Consider the following 21,359-nt stretch of genomic DNA (forward strand, 5'->3'; position numbering starts at 1 on the left):
CAAAACAAGCAAAAGGTCGGCAGGAAACGACAAGCAGATAGGAGAAGAGGTGGGAGAAAAACGAAACATAATGAAAAGGAAAAGCGATCCGGCACAATTAGAGAAGACAGCAGCAGGAGTGCAAGGCCATAAAAGGACAGAGGACTGTCCCACGGAGCATCACACTCCGGCGGCCGTCCACGAAGCCCCCTCACGACGCCAACGGGCCGGATGGGGAGGGGGCCTTTTTGGTGTAGAACCTAGGTAATCAAATACCTAGGTGACAAGGTGTTGAACTAGGAAGGTTGCAGTTTGGACTCTGGAGGGAATAGAATTTAGAATAGTTAACTAAGGGCGGGATAATGGACTAAAGAGAGCTATTTCCCCCACCCCGTGTTAAAGTTTTTTTGGGGGTTATTTTTTCTTGACTTCATATCAACACAGTGACCTACAACTTTCACATATTCGAGTACGAATGCCAAACAATGTTTATTAAAACATACAATTAAATTAACGAATTAAAACTACTTTTATTCATTGTTGATAACTTCAACTTCAACTCTGAAGCCAGAGTTTCAACTTTGAGTGGCTTCTAAAATTCCAGTTATTAACCGATTCTCACTATTTTGACATATTATGTGCTCAGCTGTCAATTTAACAGCCTATATGGGGCTGAGCCCTAGTCGTTATTTACGGAGCTCCGTTATTTCCGAAGTTAAGTCGGGTCGGTAATTTTTCAAGTAACATTCAGGTAGGATATATTTTATACTGTATAACTAAAATTAAATAAAGTTCATTGTGTAATTGCATTCCAATTTAGTGCACGGCCGACGATTAAGCCAGTTGCTGGCTGCTGCATGGATGATGTGTGAACACGGTCTGATCAAGCCCAGATGGGTGGGAAAAAATTGATTCATTCCTTTGTATTGAAAAATATTTCATGTATCAATCAGTGAGTTAATATTGTCTTAATAAAATTTTAGAGATGTGTTTTGATTTACCCTGAACAGTGCAGGTAATGTATTTTTAATGTTACGACACAGGCTGTGGCGGCCATGCCATAACAATGGCGATCGAGCCTTGTCACTGAGAGCTAGCCAAGACGAAATATTTTGAGCTCACCTTTTCTCTGCTGATGATAGAATATACATTTGCAGAGACTAATATGTAGCTTTTGTTGAAAAAAAACAATTAATATCTTGAAATACTATAATGAAATTGGTAAATTGACTTACTTTTAATGAAGCATCACAGATTACGAAGCTGTGATGATTACATCATCCTCTGCAGCGCTTGTTTTATATTGTTTATATTGTATACAGGGTACATACTGTATGTACAGTACACTTATTTTCAGGCACTCACTTCACACAACAGCTAACCTTACTACTAATTCACATGAGTTCTAATTCTACTTCACTATTGACAATTATGTTGAATGTTAAACTCTGCTGCTGCTCGTGCATGAGAATATCCTTTATCAAGTTTCTTAATTAACTCCAGCTTCTGTGCAACCGTCAGGCGCTTCCTTTGGGTAACTTTTGGCATTTTGTAAATTAAAAAGATCACAATTACAGTACAGTAATATCCTTCACAATTGAAGCTAGCCGCGCGAGTTCACGGTAAACAATGGGAACACATGGCCCGGCGGAGTACATACTAGGTCCGTGGGAAAAAAAATACCTAGTGCCTATACATACTATAAAAAGTATTTAATAAGAAAACAAAGACTTTTGCTTAATAAAAACTGTTTCAAAATATTTTATTAATAATAATTTACAATTTTCTTCATTAAAGTGAATCATTTTAAAAGAAAATTAAGATGTAATATATGACTCTGGACGATCCAGGTCGGTGGCGGCCTGGTCGCCATGTGAGGGGACGCTGATGCCACAACAAACCCAATACAGACCGTCGGTAATATCGACCGCAGACCGGTATAGCAGGCTCCAGATACTGGGCTCCCAAACCGGTCGTTAATACCGGCAGATCGGTATAAAAGAGGCCGTTAAATTGAGTGGATACTGTATTGACGATTTTTTTTACAGTAAACTATACTGAAAACCTATATTCTAATTTGATGAAAATGAAGATCATATGCTATTCTGAGAGAATAATAACGTTAGATGAACAATTAATGATAGTTCATATTTTTTTATTCTGGCACTGGCTGAGTTGCACCAGCTTGAGTTCGGTATTGATGTTACATCTGCTCCGTTCTGCAAGCTGTCTCGTGCATTGTTTCACTTCTGGCCTGCACATGTCCCGCCTGAGCCGACCAGCTCTTTTCCTGTTGGCATTGGCTTCTAGGGGTGGGGTCGGGGAGCTTCATGCTCTCCTCCGGCACTGGGGTTTCTGTTCTTTTTGGTCCTGGTGGTAGGCTCGTTTGTTTATAGCCGTCTCCTCCTTTTCTGGCGAAGAATGAGACGACTGCTTTCTGGAGGGGAGTCCTTGGGTTGTTGATGCTTGGTTGGTCAGGCCTGGGGGTGCATCATGTGCTGTCTCCGGTTGCGGCTCTCCGCTGTTATTTGCACACCACGGCTTCGGTGGCTGGGGACGCATTTTGGGTTGACCCGGTTTCTCTCCTTCCCTGTTCACGGGCTCAGGTCTCCCAGGTCGTCCGCAGGGTTATTAAGTCTAGCCAGCCTGCAGTCTATCCTCATGTCCACGATATTCGTAAGTTTGCTGTTTTGGGTTGTTTTGGGTTGACATTCGGGCACAGGGTTTTTGGAGATCAAACAGGGTCCTGGCCACTTGCTACCTTGTCAACGTCCCTGGACCTGGTAGGGCCTGTATTGCATTGGGTTAGCGGTTGCAGCCAGTTATCTCGACTTCGCGTTGATGAGCGAGGACTGACCGCCTCCCGGGTAAGTCCCTGTTTTTCCTTGTCTTTGGGTGGTTAGCTCTGAGGATCCAATGGAGCTTCCCCCAGAAAACCAGCGTTGAATGTAATGAAATGCCATTTTCTGGGTGAATCCCGGAGGCTCCCCAGCATTCCTCCCTCCCCTCTGGTTGGCAGTGTTTTTCACATGTTTTTTGACATCCAGCCTAAGAATTGACAGTTGGGTCGTCGGAGCGAGGGTTTGGGGTTCCTCCTTCCCCCCCTCCCGGGGAGGATGGGGGGGGGGGGTGAACAGACAGCAGTGTGGCAACGTGAGTACGTCATGCTCGTTTGCTAATTTTCGTTTGGGGAGTTCTGTCTACTCGTCCTTGCCCCCTTCGGTAACAATATTTTTCCCAGAATAGGGGTTTGTTTCTGGGTGCCTACCTTTCTGGGTGCAAGACCCGGTCGATGGCAGACATAGAATGCTCCCTACCACACAGGGGTTTTTATATATAGGCCATTGCTCCTCGTGCCTCTCAGAGGGGGCCCAGGTTCTGGTTCGTTCCCGGTAGGCAAGAGCATGCACTTTTGATTTCAGAAAGCTAGTAATTCCATGTCAGCCTGGATAGCTCCGGAAAGCCTCGGGGACTCGCCCAGAAAATGCAGTTTCATTACAATCAACGCTGGTTTTTTGATAGGGGGAATAGAAGTAAAATGGGAGGTTCAGTGTGGCCCACCTGAATCATTTGGCTCATCTGGCTAGCTTGTCTGGTTAGACATTGGATGAAGTTGTCATTGCAGGGCTGGCATTGGTCCCTGTGCTACTGCTATATTCTGACTCTTCGGTACTGCCCTTGTTAACCAACACATGTGTTGGTTGCACATGTGCCTGTACTTTCCTTTGTTAAACTGTATGGTAGGCTGGGGGGTGGGTGCAGGGCAGTGAAGTCCAATTTAGACTTATTTTATATCCTCTTCTCAATACATCTGTTATCCATCTCAGATTTGTGAGGTGGGTGACCAAGTCCCCCAAAGTTGGACTGTGGTGGAAGATCGAGCTCTATGACTCCAGTTATGGTGGGCCTAAACCTAGCTTTGTCTTCGGTTCATTCTAATGACCCTCTACATTCTCCAGTCGCTACCTTAGCAGTCAAACCTCAAGTTCCCAGTGTGACTACCTCATCACCTGGAGTGACTCAGTCTTTAGTTGTTACAAAGGCACCCTTTGCCCCCCTCTGTACTTGGGGTCCACGGTGCTGTCCTCACAATCGAGTAGGTGTGTCCTCCTTAACTTCTGGTCGATACCTGGTTGATACCTGGTTGATGGGGTTCTGGGAGTTCTTCTACTCCCCAAGCCCGGCCCGAGGCCAGGCTCGACTTGTGAGAGTTTGGTCCACCAGGCTGTTGCTTGGAGCGGCCCGCAGGCCCACATACCCACCACAGCCCGGTTGGTCCGGCACTCCTTGGAGGAATAAATCTAGTTTCCTCTTGAAAATGTCCACGGTTGTTCCGGCAATATTTCTTATGCTTGCTGGGAGGACGTTGAACAACCGCGGACCTCTGATGTTTATACAGTGTTCTCTGATTGTGCCTATGGCACCTCTGCTCTTCATTGGTTCTATTCTATGTACCATGATCTGTTTGGCTCTGCTACATGGCCTAAATATTTTAATGTCTGTCACAATGACCTTTGCTTCCTAGATGATTTACATGTACATAGACACTTAGACACTGTGTTGACTGTGTAGATATACATATTACATTTAATCTCACCCGGACTGGGGTCCGTATTGTTGAGGTCACTTCAAAGGAAGCGACCACCTACCTAACTGCCCTGTTTTGCATTGGCAAGACCCCAGTTCAGGTCTCCAAAAATGTCCAATTAAATGCCAGCATCAGCACACTCACTCTCCCACTCAAAGTTGCAACAGGGAACATTGAACTGAAGGACTGCCACCAGGATATTAATTACATCCTCAAGACCTACGGCAGGGGTGGTAAATCCATGACACATTTGCCCAGAATGTCATGTGTGTAATTTTACTGGGTAGCAGAAAAAAATTATTCAGTGCATTAACGATTTCCCAGAGAGTAGAAACACAGTAAAAGATTGAATATTAAAGTCAGAAACAAATAGCTGAACAGCTAACAAAAGATATTGGTTCATGTAAATTTCATTCCATTTGTCTTGATGTCATCATCAGCTAGGCTAGCCGTTATTGCTTGGTTTTGGGGGTGAAGAATTAGTTGAAATATGCAAGGCAGTAGTAAACAAATTGTCTAATCAACAGAATGGCCTTTCCATAAATATTTGCTATGACAACTGATGATTGGTTTTGTAAATAAGTGTGCCAAATATTTTGGATATCCACTGGTAGGCTTTCATTGTACTGTACATGAGGAAGCTTTGTATGTAAAAGTTGGCCTTAAGAAACTACAAGATGTGATAAAAATAGTAACCAAGATAGTTAATTTGATGTACACAGGGCTACCTACTTATGTACAACAGTGTTCGTTGGCTTAGTAGAGATTCTCTCTTTAAACGATCTGTTGAGCGGATGAAATTTGTCTGTTTTTGACGAATGAAATTTTTTTTTTTTGTCAAGAATTATCTGAAGTGTGGATTTGTTGACTGATGTTTTATTCGCAGATTTCTCCTCGCATTTTAATGACTCTTAACACCAAATTAAAGGATTCTGGTAAAACATTTGATATGTTTGACAATATTACAAAATTTCAGTTTGATTTCAAAGGCTTTTAATATGATGTTGACAATCTTATATATTTAAATATTTATTTTAAATATTTCTCAAACTTAAAAAAAAAGTTATATCTTGAATTTCATGAGAAAAGTCATTCAGAGCATTAAAATAAAATTGTTGAGCATCAATGATTCATTTGTGGATCAATTTTCTCTTAAGATTTACTAAATTTAGGTCATTTGAAGAACTGCAAAATTCATAGCATGCAGACAGTGTAACATTAAACAAACTAAATTTGGAAATGTATAATTTTGAGATGCAACAGATTTACAAAGCAGCTCAATTTGGAAGCAAAAGTTTATTGGCATAAGAGCTGAACTAGGAAATATTGAAATATCAGTCAGTGGATTAATACAGAAAATTGCAACAAAATGAGGTTTTGAAACTGGAATTACATTCTAGAAACTTTTAACTGAAAAATCACATAATTGCAATATTAACAGTATTTATATCAACATTCATTAGTCCTTATTTTCATTTATGAACTTTGTCAAGTCTAATATAGGAGTAGACTTGCTGATGAAACTAGTGCTGCATGTATAGCTCTTGGAACACTCAAATATAAACCTAATATAAAATGTCATTGTTGGTGCAGCAGCAGCAGCAAGAGTCTGAGTAAAATAACTTTATTGTTCTTTATATTTTTATAATATGAACCAAAGCTTATAATTTCATATTCATATTTCTTATTGCTTAGAAGATAAAATACTATTTATAAATTATTATTTTTCAATTTATGTATCTTGTTCTTGTGTATCATTTAATTATTTATAAATTTTTAAGAGATTTCTATAAAGCTTTCGTGTATTTCAGTCCGTCATCCTTTTGTTAACAGTAAAACAATATATATGTAAATAAGCAACAAGACTCCATTTTCCTTAGAATAGTTTATTAACCTTCGTGCTGTGCGACTTTTATTAACAGTCTGGTGGGGCGCCAAAATTGAAGTGCTCCCAAAAAAATTTTGTTTCTTTGGATTTTTTTTTAAATCCCTTCCCTGAATATGTACATGTAAAAAGAAATTAAAAAAAAAACCCACTTACTTTTGCTGCGACGATGTAGAAAATATGCGGCGTGACGTCACTAGAATGTGATCGCCCATGTAGAAAGCGCTTGGAGGTGGTTGCACAGGTGATTCAAGACTTGCGAGTTGCCACAAAATAGCATCCTCACTCCAAGGAATTTCCAGATGGGCTGAATAAATTGCATTCTGTACTATATGTTCAGTGGAACATACAAATGTTCAATTAAGCAAGGATTGTTCGTTTAACTGGTCACCAAGACCGAGCGTTGGAAGTGGCTGTCATCAACTATGAATCACCAAAGTGTAAACAGTTGTACAGTGTTTTATTTCGCCTACATATTTATTCCCCAAATACTTTAGGAATGCCACAATCAGATTAATCCCTAAGCCAGGTAAACCCCCAACCCAAACTGAAAATACGACCAATTTTCCTCCTCAAAGTACGTACAAGGCAAAATATAAAAAAAAAAAAATAATCAGAGACTTGTGAAGTAGATGGAAGAAGAAAAGTATAAAACCAGGCAACATGGGTTTAGAAACTGCAGAGAGGCCCATACAGCTATAGCCCTGATCTACGAGCACATACAGCTATAGCCCTGGGGCCAGATTCACGAAAGCACTTACGAACTTATACATCTTTTCACAATCTTTGGCGGCTTTGTTTCCAATTATTAAACAGTTAATGAGTTTCGAAGCACCAGGAGGCTGTTTATAACTAACAACAGTTGATTGGGAAGTTTTCATGCTTGTAAACTGTTTAATAAATGTAACCAAAGCCGTCAAAGATTGAGTTAAGATGTACACGTTCGTAAGTATTTGTGTAAGTGCTTTCGTGAATCTTGGCCCTGATCTTCGAGCACATAGCCAACACAATGTTGAAAAACGATCAGTGTAATGTAGTGCTTAGAGATGTTTTGAAAGCCTTCGACAAAGTTTGGCACACAGGCCTAAAATATGAGATATCTGAGCTAGGATTTCCACAGATTTACTGCTACTCTGCAGCTTTATAGACAACAGAACTGCTAGGCTCAATATCAGCAGAAACTTGGGTGACTTAATAGAACTGAAAAGTGGAGTACTGTACTACAAGAAAGCTACCTCTCCCCCACTCTATTCAACATATATACAGCTGACTTACCCCAACTCCAGCATGGAGAATACATCGCATACGCTTGCGATGTCATACAAATACTGTAATATGCCAACCAGGACCATCGAAGTCGCTACTAGCCAACAAGACCAAGGCAGCAATTGAATTCATAAACAACTTTTGAAAAGCAATGGAAAATTAGCACAAACAAACAAAAGTTCCAGATAATGCACATTTAAAAAAAGAAACTCGGACCCCATTATCCTTGATAACGGTCCGATCCAATAATCGGGGATAGGCAGAATACTGGGACTCCTGATCAATAGAACAGGGATAAAAATTCACGTAAGGGACTGATTAAACAAAGCCAAAGCAGCCTTAGGAAAACTGAGAAGACAGCCCTCCCGTCTCTTGGCCCTCCACGTCACCTGTTTGTCCAGGCTGTTGTCCATCCTCCTCCTAGCAATCTTCCTGTTGTTCACTCTCTTTCTCCTTCTCCTGTTGAGACAATGAGAATCTATTGTCTAGTCCGCTGTTGCTGGGACATCTGTCTCTAAGTCAGAAACGTAAGCCTGGCTCCTCTCTCTCTTCCTCCCCCGGTAGATAAGAAGACGTCGCTGCTTCCCCTGCCCTCCACCTCTGACACTCTCACTGCCTTCCCCTCCCATTTCAGTGGTCGAGCCCCGTCTCGATTATGAAAGTTCCTTTAGCCCTCGATTCTCTCTCAGTTGCTGTCCTTGCCGAGGTGCACTTCCCCTTCCCATTCTTCCCTTGACTGCTCCTCTCTACCCCCCTCCCCACCTCCTGCTCTGGATCCTGTCCGTCCGTCTCTGGTCTGTCCTCCCACGCCCATAACTTTATTGTCCTTGCTCAATTTACCCTTGCCCGCCTAACCCTGATTTCACTAATCCTGATCCTGATTTTCTTTAGTATGCTGTGTTCTTCTCTGCCTTTATTTCTTCATTGTTCTCCTTCTGACAATGTTTTTTTTTTCAATGGAATATTCATGGCTTTTATGCTAACTTCCATGAACTAGAACTTCTGATAACACAGTTTTCACCACTCTGTGTGTCTCCAGGAGTCAATGCTTGGTACTCGTTCTGGTCACTTTCGTGGTTATTCCTTTCTTGCCCAATCCAGTGATCCAGCGACGGTCGCGACTGAACTGGGTTCCCACTTTTCAACTGTTGGCTCCAGTTCTTCTTCAATCCTTCCTTCTTCGCAAGCCCATTCTTGAATCTAATCCCTTAGATTTCTGCACTCATCTCCGACTTCCCTATAATGATCCCTTCTCTCCGAACTTCAGTCTGCTCTAGCCCTCTGTAGTTCTACGGCAGCGGGTTCAGATGACATTCATTGTGTGATGCTTCACCATCTCCCTCCATGCACATCTCAGTATTTACTGAATACCCATATCTGAGAATCGTCGTCTGTCCCCCGAGGCCTGGCTCAATGTGGTTGTTCTCCCTATTCGTAAACTGGGGTCTCTAGGGACATCTCCTAAGGACTTCCGCCTCATTGCCCTCATGAGTTGCATCAGCAAACTCTCTGAACGTATGATCAATGTCCGTCTGATGTGGTTCTTGGAACACTGTCACCATCTCAATTTGGTTTTCGCAAGTGCCGCAGCATTACTATGGTGTCTTTTCATGATAAACTTGGAGGTCTATAGTCGTACTGCTTTTGCTGCGAAGGCCTCCGTTGTTGCTGTCCTTTCCAACCTGGAAAAGGCATACGACACCACCTGGAAATACCATATTCTGTCCCAACTTCGTTCTTTTGCCCTTTGTGGTAATCTCCCTCTCTTCCTCTCTAGTCGTTCCTTTAGTGAGGCTTGGTACCACTCTCTGCCTCTTTTTGTAAATTCGAAGGTGTAAACCAAAGTAGTGTTCCGAGCACTTTTTTTCCTGGTTGTCCTCAATGATGATCTTTCCTCCATTCCTTCTGGCATCTTCTCTCTCTATGTCGACGATCTTACCCTCTGCTGTCGAGGTGATGATTCCCCTTTCCTTTAACAGCGGGTTCAATGTACGATCGATGCCGTGTCATCTTCGGCCACCAATCATGTCTTCAAGTTCTCTACAACTAAAACTTGTGTTATGACTTACTCGGAAGCAGGTCGTTCTTCATTCCCGTCACTTTGTGGCCATCCCCTTTTGTACAAAGATTCTGCTAAGCTTTTGGGGCTAATCTTTGACACTCGTTTGTCTTGGTCACAGCATCTCTCTTACTGTATCTCCGAGTTGAATGCTCAAAAGGACATCAACTTATTTAAGATCGTCCCATACTTCTTGGGGAGCTGATAGACGCACGCTCCTCTTTTGTTCTATCTAAACTCGGTCATCATTGCCCTGCTTGCTTTTCTGCTTTTTCTATCCTATGCTGTCTCGACGCTCTGCACCTTTATTGGGTTAAACCTCAGCTCTGGTGCCTTTCATTCGACTCCTACCTTAAGCCTGTATGTGGAAACTGGCATAATGTCCCTACAGGATCGCTATGATCGTTACTTCGATCATGTACTTACTGTCTTCACTACCCTGCACGGTCCTCACAACACCCTCATCTTTGCTTATGTCGTACCTTGACCTTTACCCCTCCTGTGGTTCCTGTTTCCTCCCTCGCCACATACCTCTTTCTGTATGGTTGTCTCGCTTACAAAATGCAATTTCGGTTCGTGTTGCCAATATTTCCCCTAGCGTCATTCCATCCTTGCCCTCGTGGAGGGTCCCCCTTCCTAAATTTTGTAAAACCTTGACCAACATGACTAAAGCTTTTACCCCTCCTACAGTTCTGAAACGCCTTTTCCTGGAACACTTCTGCTCTGTTTCCGTCTTCACCGATGGGTCTAAGTCTGCAGACTGTGTAGGTTACTCTGTTGTTTTTCCTTACCACACCTGTATGTATTGTCTGCCTCCAGAGACTAGCATCTTCATGGCAGAACTTTATGCTATTCTGTATGCTCTTCATCAACTGCTTTCTTACTGTCAATCCTCTTTTGTTGTTGTAGTCGACTCTCGCAGTGCCCTGGTTGATACCTGGTTGATGGGGTTCTGGGAGTTCTTCTATTCCAAGCCCAGCCCGAGGGCAGGCTTGACTCGTGCGAGTTTGGTCCACCAGGCTGTTACTTGCAGCAGCCCGCAGGCCCACATACCCACTGCAGCCCTGTTGGTCCGGCACTCCTTGGAGGAAACTATCTAGTTTCCTCTTGAAGATGTCCACTGTTGTTCCGGCAATATTTCTTATGCTCGCTGGGAGTGTGTTGAATAACCGCGGACATCTGATGTTTATACAGTTCTCTCAAATTGTGCCTATGGCACCCTTGCTCTTCCCTGGCTCTATTCTGCATTTTCTTCCATATTGTTCACTCCAGTATGCTGTTATTTTACTGTGCAGATTTGGGACCTGGCCCTCCAGTATTTTCCACGTGTATATTATTTGATATCTCTCCCTTCGTCTTTCTACCAAGTACATTCGGAGAGCTTTGAGGCGATCCCAATAATTTAGATGCTTTATCTCATTTATGTATCCCGTATATGTTCTCTGTACTCCTCCTATTTCAGCAATCTCTTCTGCTCTGAATGGGGAAGTGAGTACTGAGCAGTACTAAAGACGGGACAGTATGGCTCTCATGGCCCTGGAGCCCTCATGGCTCTGGAGTCCGGTTCATGTGGCAATTCAGTGGCAGTTGAGATTCAACATTGGCTGTTTCTTATCTCCAGTAGATTTAAGATAGTGGAGTTTTGTTGGGTTCCCAGCCATATTGGCGTGTCCCTAAATGAGCATGCAGACGCTGCCGTTAAGGACTCTATCCACTCGTCCCATCTCCCGTAAAGGTATTTCTTATTCCGACTTTTACCCAGTTATTCGTTCCTCCAAACTTGCCCGTTGGCAGGGTTGTTGGTCTTCTGTTACTGGTAACAAACACACTGTGCTCTTAGGAGTAGTAGCCCTTACGCTTCCTCATACCACCATAACCGGCGGTGGGGAAACGGCTCTGGTGAGGTTACGTATTGATCATATACGTGTTGCCCGTGGGTGACACGTGTATCACCGGGCACTTAATGGAGCACCGCTCCATTAAGTGCCCGGTGGAACGACGCCTGCCACTGCACTCCGAATGAGAAGGCAAACCGGGAGTCCCCTTTAATATTTGACAATTTGGGGGGGGGGGGAAGATGGGATAGGAGGGTTCTTTTTGGGGCCAGACGGATAGAACGAATTCCGCACTGGAACGAATCGGCTTTGCCCCATGTAGTTCGTTCAAGTGAGGACACAATTAGGTAATATCTTTGTGATAACTCCTGCCTGACAACTCGGATGGAGCAGACCACCTCCGACGCTTGTTCTGTCAACGCCTCTTTTTTGGCAGACTTCCCCGCCCTATTGCGGCCAAAATATGCCACATACGATTTTTTTTTTTCCCCGCTGTGATCAGTGAACACAAATGAACATTTTTATGACTTTTTTTTTGTGCTTGGCAGTGTTGATGCCCTTAAGGCCCTGAGCAGCTTAAGTGTTAAAGCTGCTACCATACCCAAAAATTAGTGATACACTTAAAAGACTAATTAAGAGTATAATAATCTTTATTTGACTATTAAACAATCAGTATGCATATTGAAAAGTTATTTTGACTACTATTCAAGTGTTCACATACAGTCTGGTTATGAAACTAATAAGAATGCAAACCTTATACAACAGGAAACAATGTAGGTATGTATAAGGAGACATAATGCATTGTAGTAATTAATTATAAAGCCCCAAGTAGCTTGCTGAAGTCATCTTTGTTGTGACAAGGCTGTCTTTATGATTGTTCATCCTGTTACTGGGCAGATACAAATGTACTCATCCTTATTTAATATGTTTTCATTTCATCCATCTGGAAAGAAATAAAAAATGTTTTTTAAATAAGTAGTGCATTAACCCTTTTAACAGCGCAAATTGTATATATACAATTTTGGTCTAACTGCCTGCAAAGCGCATATCATATACATACATTTTAAAGTACATTGTAAGATTTAAAAGTCCAGCGGCTACAAGGAGGTCCACATCAGCTTTCTCAGGGCTCTAGTAAACAGACGTCATTTAAACAAAAAAAATTTGAGTAACCTTCCCGGGTGTGAAGGCCTCAGTACTGAGTGAGCAGCCAAGGCTGGTGCACGCAGCATGAGCTAACAGCACTGCTGTTCAGCTTGTGACCACAGCATTGCCTATCTTGAGGTTATCTTGAGATGATTTTGGGGCTTTAGTGTCCCCACGGCCCGGTCCTTGACCAGGCCTCCATCCCCAGGAAGCAGCCCGTGACAGCTGACTAACACCCAGGTACCTGTTTTACTGCTAGGTAACATGGGCATAGGGTGAAAGAAACTCTGCCCATTGTTTCTCGCCGGCGCTTGGGATCAAACCCAGGACCACAGGATCACAACTCCAGCGTGCTGTCCGCTCGGCCGACCGGCACCCTAAAGTCAAAATATATATGTAACTGCTATTATTAAGCGAGGTTAGTATTAGAGAAGAGCCTGACTGTGATAAAGACTGTGTACAATGTTCAGATATCAGTGAACACAATGCTGTTCAAGATGTTCACAGTGCACTGCTATTGTTTGGTCCATCTAATAAGAATCTTGAAACGATTTCTCATGTTCATTTACAAAATAAACTTGTGGAAAATTATTCATTTACAGAATTTAGTGACCGGGATTCTGATAATAGGAGCAATGTAGCAAGAATTAGTGATGTGCTTAGAATTTTGGTGAGGGAGGTGGCGTCAGCTGGCCGTGTGTAGCGACCATTGTTATTGTCTGGACTAGCAGCAAACAATATACTGGGAGGAGCCATTTTGGTGAGTGAGGTGGTGTTGTCTGCTAGCAGCTGTGTAACTTGTCATACATTGTATGGTGGCCACTATGATGTTTGGACATGTACCAGTTTAGTTGTACAGTTAGGATGAACAAAATGTGTAGATACTTATATATAACGTACGTACGTACGTACGTGTGCGTGCGTGCGTGTAATGTGTAATAACAGCAAAAATATTTTTTTATTGTTTTATGAACATCATAATTGAATCACTAATATGCACACCATACTTTAGAGTATAGCGATGGTTCACATTTTATTATGATTATATCACATTACACACTATTTAATAATACAGTATTACTGAAAAAAAAGAGAATAATCAAACACATTAAAATAAATAGGTAAAAATATCTTTGTTTCAACCCCTGCCGTCAGCTGGCTAGTGCAGCAAGTCCATATCAGGACATTTTGAGACCATATAAAATAGGCATTAGAACATTCAGAGGTTTTTCTCCCACCAGAGTAGGAGAAGTCTTATTCAGGCTACAGTTAAAAAAGCATGATTCTTGATAGAGGATGTGATCATCCACACCCAAACTACACTTGTTCCCCACCATGGGAGGAGCCTACCTTCAAAATAGTAATAGAACATCTTCTGATGAAAAAGGCTGCTTATGATCCAACAATTCTAAGGTGTAACATAGAAAAGCAAATGAGCAGCACTGCAGTATCAGGGGCCACCCACATCTTCATAGATGGATCGGTGGACACAATATTTGAGTGCTGGTGCTGCTCTTTGCATGGACAGCGAACAGGCATATTAGAGACTGGGAGGACCAGTATCTTTAGCCCAAACTGAACTGTTTGCCATACAACAGGCATTCACAGGAGATTGCACAAAACACTCAAAATGCAATCATACACACAGACTAAAAAGCTGTACTTAAAAACCAGCATTGAATGTAATGAAACGCCATTTTCTGGGCGAGATCCGGAGGCTCCCCAGAACTATCAAGGTTGATATGTAACTATTAGCTTTCTGGCATCAAAGTGCATGGAAACCTTGCCTACCGGGGACCATGAGCCAGAACCTGGCCCCTTCAGAGAGGTGCGAGGAGCAATGGCCTATAGAAATCCCTGTGTGGTTAGGAACATTCTATGTGTCATCGACCGGGTCAGGCACCCAGAAAGATAGGAGCCCCAAAACAAACCCCTATTCTGATAAAAATATTGCTACCGAAAGCCAAATGAGTGGACAGAACTCTCCGACGGAAATTAGCATATGAGCATATCATCATCACGTTGCCGTGCCGATGTCTATGCAACCCCCCCATCCCCTGGGAAGGGACAGCCCCAGACCCCCGTGCTGGTGATCCAACTGGCAGTTCTTAGGCTGGATGTTAAAACACGCAAAAACATCACTGACCAGAGGGAGGGGAGGGGAGGGAGGGAGGGATGCAGGGAAGCTCCCAGGTCTCACCCAGAAAATGGCGTTTCATTACATTTAACACTGGTTTTCTGGGGGGGAGCCACATCGGCTCCCAGGAGCTAACTACCCAAAGACAAGGAAAAATACAGGGACTTACCTGGGAAACAGTCAGTCCTATCTCCTCAAGCAGACGAGGAGTCACAATAACGTGGCTGACAATCGACTTGAGAATGGTTCAGGACGGACCGAAACGTCTTCGTCCCTTCACTTTCTGGTGTGTGGTTTGGTCAACAACTCTCACCTTAACGCGAAGTCGAGACAACTGGCTGCAACTGCCGCCCCAATGCAACGCAGGCCCTACCATGTCCAGGGACACTGACAAGGTAGCGTGTGGCCAGGACCCTGTTCGACCTCCAAAACCCCCCTGCCCAAATGTTAACCCAAGACATGTTGCCAAAAACCGCCGCCAAGGCAGGAAACGACGGAGAGCCGCAACCGGATGCAAAACATGATAACCCCCGGCTTGACCAACCAAGCATCAACAACCCAAGGGCCCCTCTGGAAAGTAGCAGTCTTATTCTTCGCCAGAAAAGAAGGAGATAGCTGCAACTGAACAAACCTACCACCAGGACCGAAGGAGCAGAAACCCCTGCGCCGGAGGAGAGCATGATGCTCCCTGACCCAATCCCCAAAGGCCAATGCCAACAGGAAAAGAGCCTTAGAAAAACAATCCTGAACTGAGGAGAAGAGAGAAAGGAGAGAACCTGGTCCAAAGACCAGGACGGCTTAGGAGGAGCATGAGCAGGCCGGAGGTGAAACAACCCACTATACAGGTTGCGGAACAAGGCAGAAGTAACATCACTGAACACAAGCTGGAGCGTCTCTGTCAGCGCCACATACTAGGCGACAGTACAGTATAAGCTCGATTCAACGCTCTATATGGGACCAACCCCCACTGCATTGGCGCGTTAGATTCGTTGCAAGAGGTGACCTTCAAGAAGGTGTTTGCGTCAGTGTCTTTTCTTGTAAACAAAAATGCATTATTATATACTGTACCTATATATTTACTACTCTACTAAAAAATACTGTGTTACAGTTATTTACTTTATTGTTGGAGTTATGTCCATCTTGAATTCTCATGGTGTTGTGAATGCTGTACAGTAAGTACGTACTGTACTGTATTATGCCGTTAGCATTGTATTGATAAGTAGTTCTGCTGTATGTTGATACAATACAGTTTATGAAAACTATTTTACACTAAAATTACTGTACTGCAACCTTGATTTGAACACTAATACTATGCACTTAAATTTAACACTTATTTTAAATGTACACTCCACACACGTTCTTAGATGTTTGCATCAGCTTTGCTGCTTCTGAGCTGGTGCTGACTGCTGTTATACCGGTGCTGGGTACGGCTGTGCTCGTGCTGGGTATGACTGTGCTGGTTGATTTTCTGCTACTAGTTCTTGCAAAATATTGCTTAATTTTTGGCAGTAATAAGGCACTATTAGCAAGCCTCTGAGACATCTTGTTGTATAACAACACAGCTGTAGTAAAAAAATAGTAAATTTCATGATTATTCTTCCACCGGCGGATAAATACGTCAATCGCAGACAAAACTAAGGGCACTGGGTGCCTACTGTATGAATGCAGACTAGGTCTACACCCTACAGTAGGCTGGTGTTTAAGCTAGATCCAGTAACATAAATTTCTCTCAAATATTAGATTTACATCAAATTATATATTTTTGGGTTATATATTTAGTTTAACAACATTGTTACAATAATAAGAGCTATAAAAAATCCTTTTTTTAGAACCGATTTATTAATTTTATTATTTTGAAGCCGTAGGTCACTGAACTGTGGCGACGAAATCGCACGGAACACGCATGGTGGTGTGCACACGGATTAGACCCGTCCACTCGCACTGAGTTGTGCCGCCAATAACAAGTAATTTCTCAAATAGTTGATATCTATCATATTACAGAATATTTGTGGTTTTATTTAGTTTAGTTTAATTAGGATAATAAAAAGCTATTAAAACACCAGTTTTAGAAATGATTTATTAATCTGAAATCTTCAAAGTCCTGGGTCACTGAACTATGACGACACAGACGAAAGTGAGTGATTACTGTATCGCATTCCCTTATCTGTCCACCCTCACTCATCCTGTTTCACCACTGAAAATGTATATATAAAATGATTTCAACACATTAGCTAGCTATTCACACTCCGGCCTTTAAACTAATTTGCTAAGATACATGTGCCACAAATTGGTGAATGAAAATCATGGAAACAGTCGACAGAAACAGACAACAGTTGTCCACTTGTGTGGACAACTCTGGCTGGTGTTTGGTTCATATGGTTCACTTGCTGTGTGGCCCACTTGTGTGATCCAACATGTCATATGAGGAATTATTAATTGTAACCTGTGATGGAATGGTAAAGTTTTCCACTACTTTGTGAACTCTGTCCCAACATCGTAAGCTTGTGGACCATTTGTAGACCACTTGTGCAGTCCACTTGTGTGGGTCCACTCAAGTGATCCAACTTGTCATATGAAGGAATTATTAAATGTAACCTGTGATGGATTGGGAAAGTTTTCCACCAGTTTGTGAACTCTCTCCCAACATCGTACGCTTGTGGACCACTTATACGGTCCACTTGTTTGATCGAACTTGTCATATGAAGGAATTATTAATTGTAATCTGTGATAGAATGGAAAAGTTTTCCACTAGTCTGTGAACTCTGTTTCGACATAGTAAGCAAATCCAAACATCCCCCTGCTTCGGTGAACCATTGTTCATCGAACCGGGTGAGTAAATCCGAGCTGAAAAGTGTGCGAACTAGCCGGAGATTCGTTGAATCGGGGTATGTTGAATGAAGGTTGTACTTGCCTGCTTGATGGGGTTCTGGGAGTTCTTCTACTCCCCAAGCCTGGCCTTCTTGCCTGCTTGATGGGGTTCTGGGAGTTCTTCTACTCCCCAAGCCCGACCCAAGGCCAGGCTTGACTTGTGAGAGTTTTGTCCATCAGGCTGTTGCTTGGAGCGGCCCGCAGGCCCACATACCCATCACAGCCCGGTTAGTCTGGCACTCCTTGAAGAAAACAATCTAGTTTTCTCTTGAAGATGTCCACGGTTGTTCCAGCAATATTTCTGATGCTCGCTGGTAGGACGTTGAACAACCGGGGACCTCTGATGTTTATACAGTATTCTCTGATTGTGCCTATGGCACCTCTTCACTGGGTCTATTCTGCCTTTTCTTCCATATCGTTCACTCCAGTATGTTGTTATTTTACTGTGCAGATTTGGGACCTGTCCCTCCAGTATTTTCCATATGTATATTATTTGGTATCTCTCTCTTCTCCTTTCTAGTGAGTACATTTGGAGAGCTTTGAGACGATCCCAATAATTTAGGTGCTTTCTCGTCTATGTGTGCCATATATGTTCTCTGTATTCCCTCTATTTCAGCAATCTCTCATGCTCTGAAGGGGGGGAGTGAGTACTGAGCAGTACTCAAGATGGGACAACACAAGTGATTTGAAGAGTACAACCACTGTGATGGGATCTCTGGACTTGAAAGGTTCTCATGATCCATCCGGTCATTTTTCTGACTGATGCAATACTTGCTTGGTTATGCTCCCTAAACGTTAGGTCGTCGGACATCATTATTCCCAAATCCTTGACATGCTGTTTTCCTACTATGGGCAGATTCGATTGTGTTTTGTACCCTGTATTATGTTTCAGATCCTCATTTTTGCCACATCTGAGTACCTGGAATTTATCACTGTTAAACATCATGTTATTTTTTGCTGCCCAATCAAAAACTTTGTTATATGTCTGATTGTAGTTTTTCAATGTCTTCAGCAGAGGTAATTTTCATGCTGATTTTTGTTTCATCTGCAAAGGATGACATGAAGCTGTGACTTGTATTCAGCATAAGATGACTGTCCTGGAACAACCATGAAAGGACAAAAAAACCCTAACAGAGACTGAAGTACACCTATGCAGTAATAGGAAAAACCCATAGGGCCGTCAGGAAACTTCATACTGCCGCCGAGACAAAGCACGCAGGTGGGAGAACAACAACGAAGCCACCTGCGCCCCATACAAAGTGATGATAGACCAGAGTCAGAAACCTCCATATACGAAGACTTGAGGAGAAGAACGAACCTAGCCTCATACCGGGCTGGAGTGATCTGCTGAATTAGGTGGAGCCAAGGGAAGACCCTTGGGTTCAGACACCAAGCAAGCAGCACCTGAAACCAAGGCTGGGCTGGCCACCAAGGGGCCAGAAGGACAACTCTCCTCTGGTAAGTCTCCAAGCGAGCCAGGGACCTAGAGCAACAGCTGAATCGGGGGAAAGAGGTACAGGAGCCCCCCACCTCGACCGGTCCTGCCAAAAGTCATCGACCCCGACGCCCTCGCAGTCGGGGAAGGGCGCCACATATACCCCATGACGCTGTGACCACGCTGACACGAAGAGGTCCACCTCCTAGCGCCTGCATGTCTGGCAGAGCTAACTGAACGAGTCGGCATCGACAGTCCATTCCGTGGACGAGGGAATGAACCGGGACAGGCCGTCCGCCAGGACGTTGTACAACCCCCAGATGTGAACGGCCAGGAGAGCCAAACCCCGAGAACTCAGCAGATGAGTCACCTGAAGCACAAAAGAGCCAAGGACTGCATCAAACCCCCACGGTTCAGGCAATGAACTACCGGGGAGCAGTTCGAATGGAGCCGGATCATCGATCCGTGGGTGACCTGAACCCTCCAAAGCGCAAACCACACCGCCGCGAACTCCTGCACTGTGCTGTGGGCTCGATTGAAGGACGAACCCCACTGCCCCTGGCCGGCCTGGTGAGCACTGGTCACAAAGCCCCAGCCCAGAGATGATGCATCCGGCACTGAACCCGAAAAACCCTTTCGGGTAATTACATTTAGGTAATTACCCAAAAGAGAGAGCCGGCGACGCGAAGCCCCCAGGGATCGAACCCAGCGATCGCGAGAGAGGCGAAAGGGACGTCACCGAAGGAACCAAACCCGACCCGGTGGGTAGACCATCGCAAAGTTCAGGCTCCCACGCAAACCCTCGAGCAACCGCCGGGTGACCCCGGGAGCCCTCAGAAATGGACATATGCAGGACCACAGCCGAAGGAGAGGCTCCGGAGGAAGAGACAAGGAAGTGGTCCTAGAGTCCCACACAAAACCCAGCCAGGCTCGAACCTGGGAGGGAACCAGATGGGACTTCCTCCAGTTCACCGAGCAGACACGAGGACCAACTGAAAGCCCAGACCAGCCAATCGTCGAGGTAGGCCAACACCCAAACACCTTAGAGACGCAGACAGGCCACAACCACCCGGAGTAAGGGGAGTGAACACGCGAGGAGCCAGGTTCAACCCAAACGGGAGACAATGAAAGCTGTAACCATGATGCCCCACGACAAAACCGAGCCAGTCCTTGAACCCCGGATGAATGACACGTGCCAACATGTGTCCCTGAGGTCCAAAGAATACCATCCAAGCGCCCCGCTCCAACAGAAGCCGGACCCAGGACAGAGTGGTCATCCGAAAGGATGGGCAAGAAACCCAGGGGATCAGACAGGCCAAGTCCAGAATGAACCGCAGGTCGCACAGTCCCGTTTTGGAACTGGAAACAGGCGTGAAACCCACCTGAGGGACATTGTCGTTCTGACCATGCCCACCCAATCCGAGACGACCTGGTAGAGCACGGGAGAAGCAGCCTGCCCCGTCAGCCCCAAACCTCCCAAAGGAGGAAGGGGCCACCCAACGCCATCACAGGCTGCAGGAAAAACACAAAACGCCCACAAATTGTGAGACCAGGCATGAGCGAACAGAGCAAGCCTCCTCCCCATCGCCCCGTCAATGGGCTGAACCGCAAAAGGGCTGATGCCCCTTACAAGAACCTGACCTGTGCACAGAGCAATCACAGCGCCGACCAGACGCAGACGGTTCCGAAGGCGGCGCCGGCCTGGAACCTGGCACCTGCGGCCCATCTCAACGAGCGGAACCTCGAACACTGGCATGACTCCTCTGGAAGGAATTTCCCCCCCTGGGACCCCCGGAGAACTAACAAGTCAGACATCGGACGACAGCTAGACGAAGCCGCCTGCAGATACTTCTGCACTGCAGAGTATGCAAACATCAGGGGACAAAAAGGCGAAGACAACCTAAGAGCCAGGGCCCAAGCAGATTCCAAGGAGGAAGCAAGCACAACCTGGCGACATGCGAGATGTGCATCAAAACACAGTGATACCGGATCCTGCAGGATCGACGCAAACACTATGCACGAGAAGCCGAGACTAAGGCACCAGACCTGGGAACGGCACCAAGCGTCTCCACATCCTCCTCAAACCAATCCGAAGACAGCTCCAGGAGGGAAAAGAAATGCAGGACTGAGGCCAACAAGCAACGAGCACACAAGTCCTCAG

General features: G+C 44.5%; 1 protein-coding gene across 1 annotated transcript in view; it reads right to left on the reverse strand.

Moving 5' to 3' along the window:
• Nucleotides 1-12,244: 12,244 nt before the first annotated feature.
• Nucleotides 12,245-21,359, reverse strand: part of LOC123755728 (uncharacterized) — a 107,020-nt gene continuing 97,905 nt past the window's right edge. The window contains exon 7 of the mRNA XM_069305539.1: nt 12,245-12,555. The gene's annotated coding sequence lies outside the window, so the exon portion shown is untranslated. The remainder of the gene's footprint in view (nt 12,556-21,359) is intronic.

This window comes from Procambarus clarkii, chromosome 55 (genome assembly GCF_040958095.1).
Source record: "Procambarus clarkii isolate CNS0578487 chromosome 55, FALCON_Pclarkii_2.0, whole genome shotgun sequence".
Lineage (NCBI taxonomy): Eukaryota > Metazoa > Arthropoda > Malacostraca > Decapoda > Cambaridae > Procambarus > Procambarus clarkii.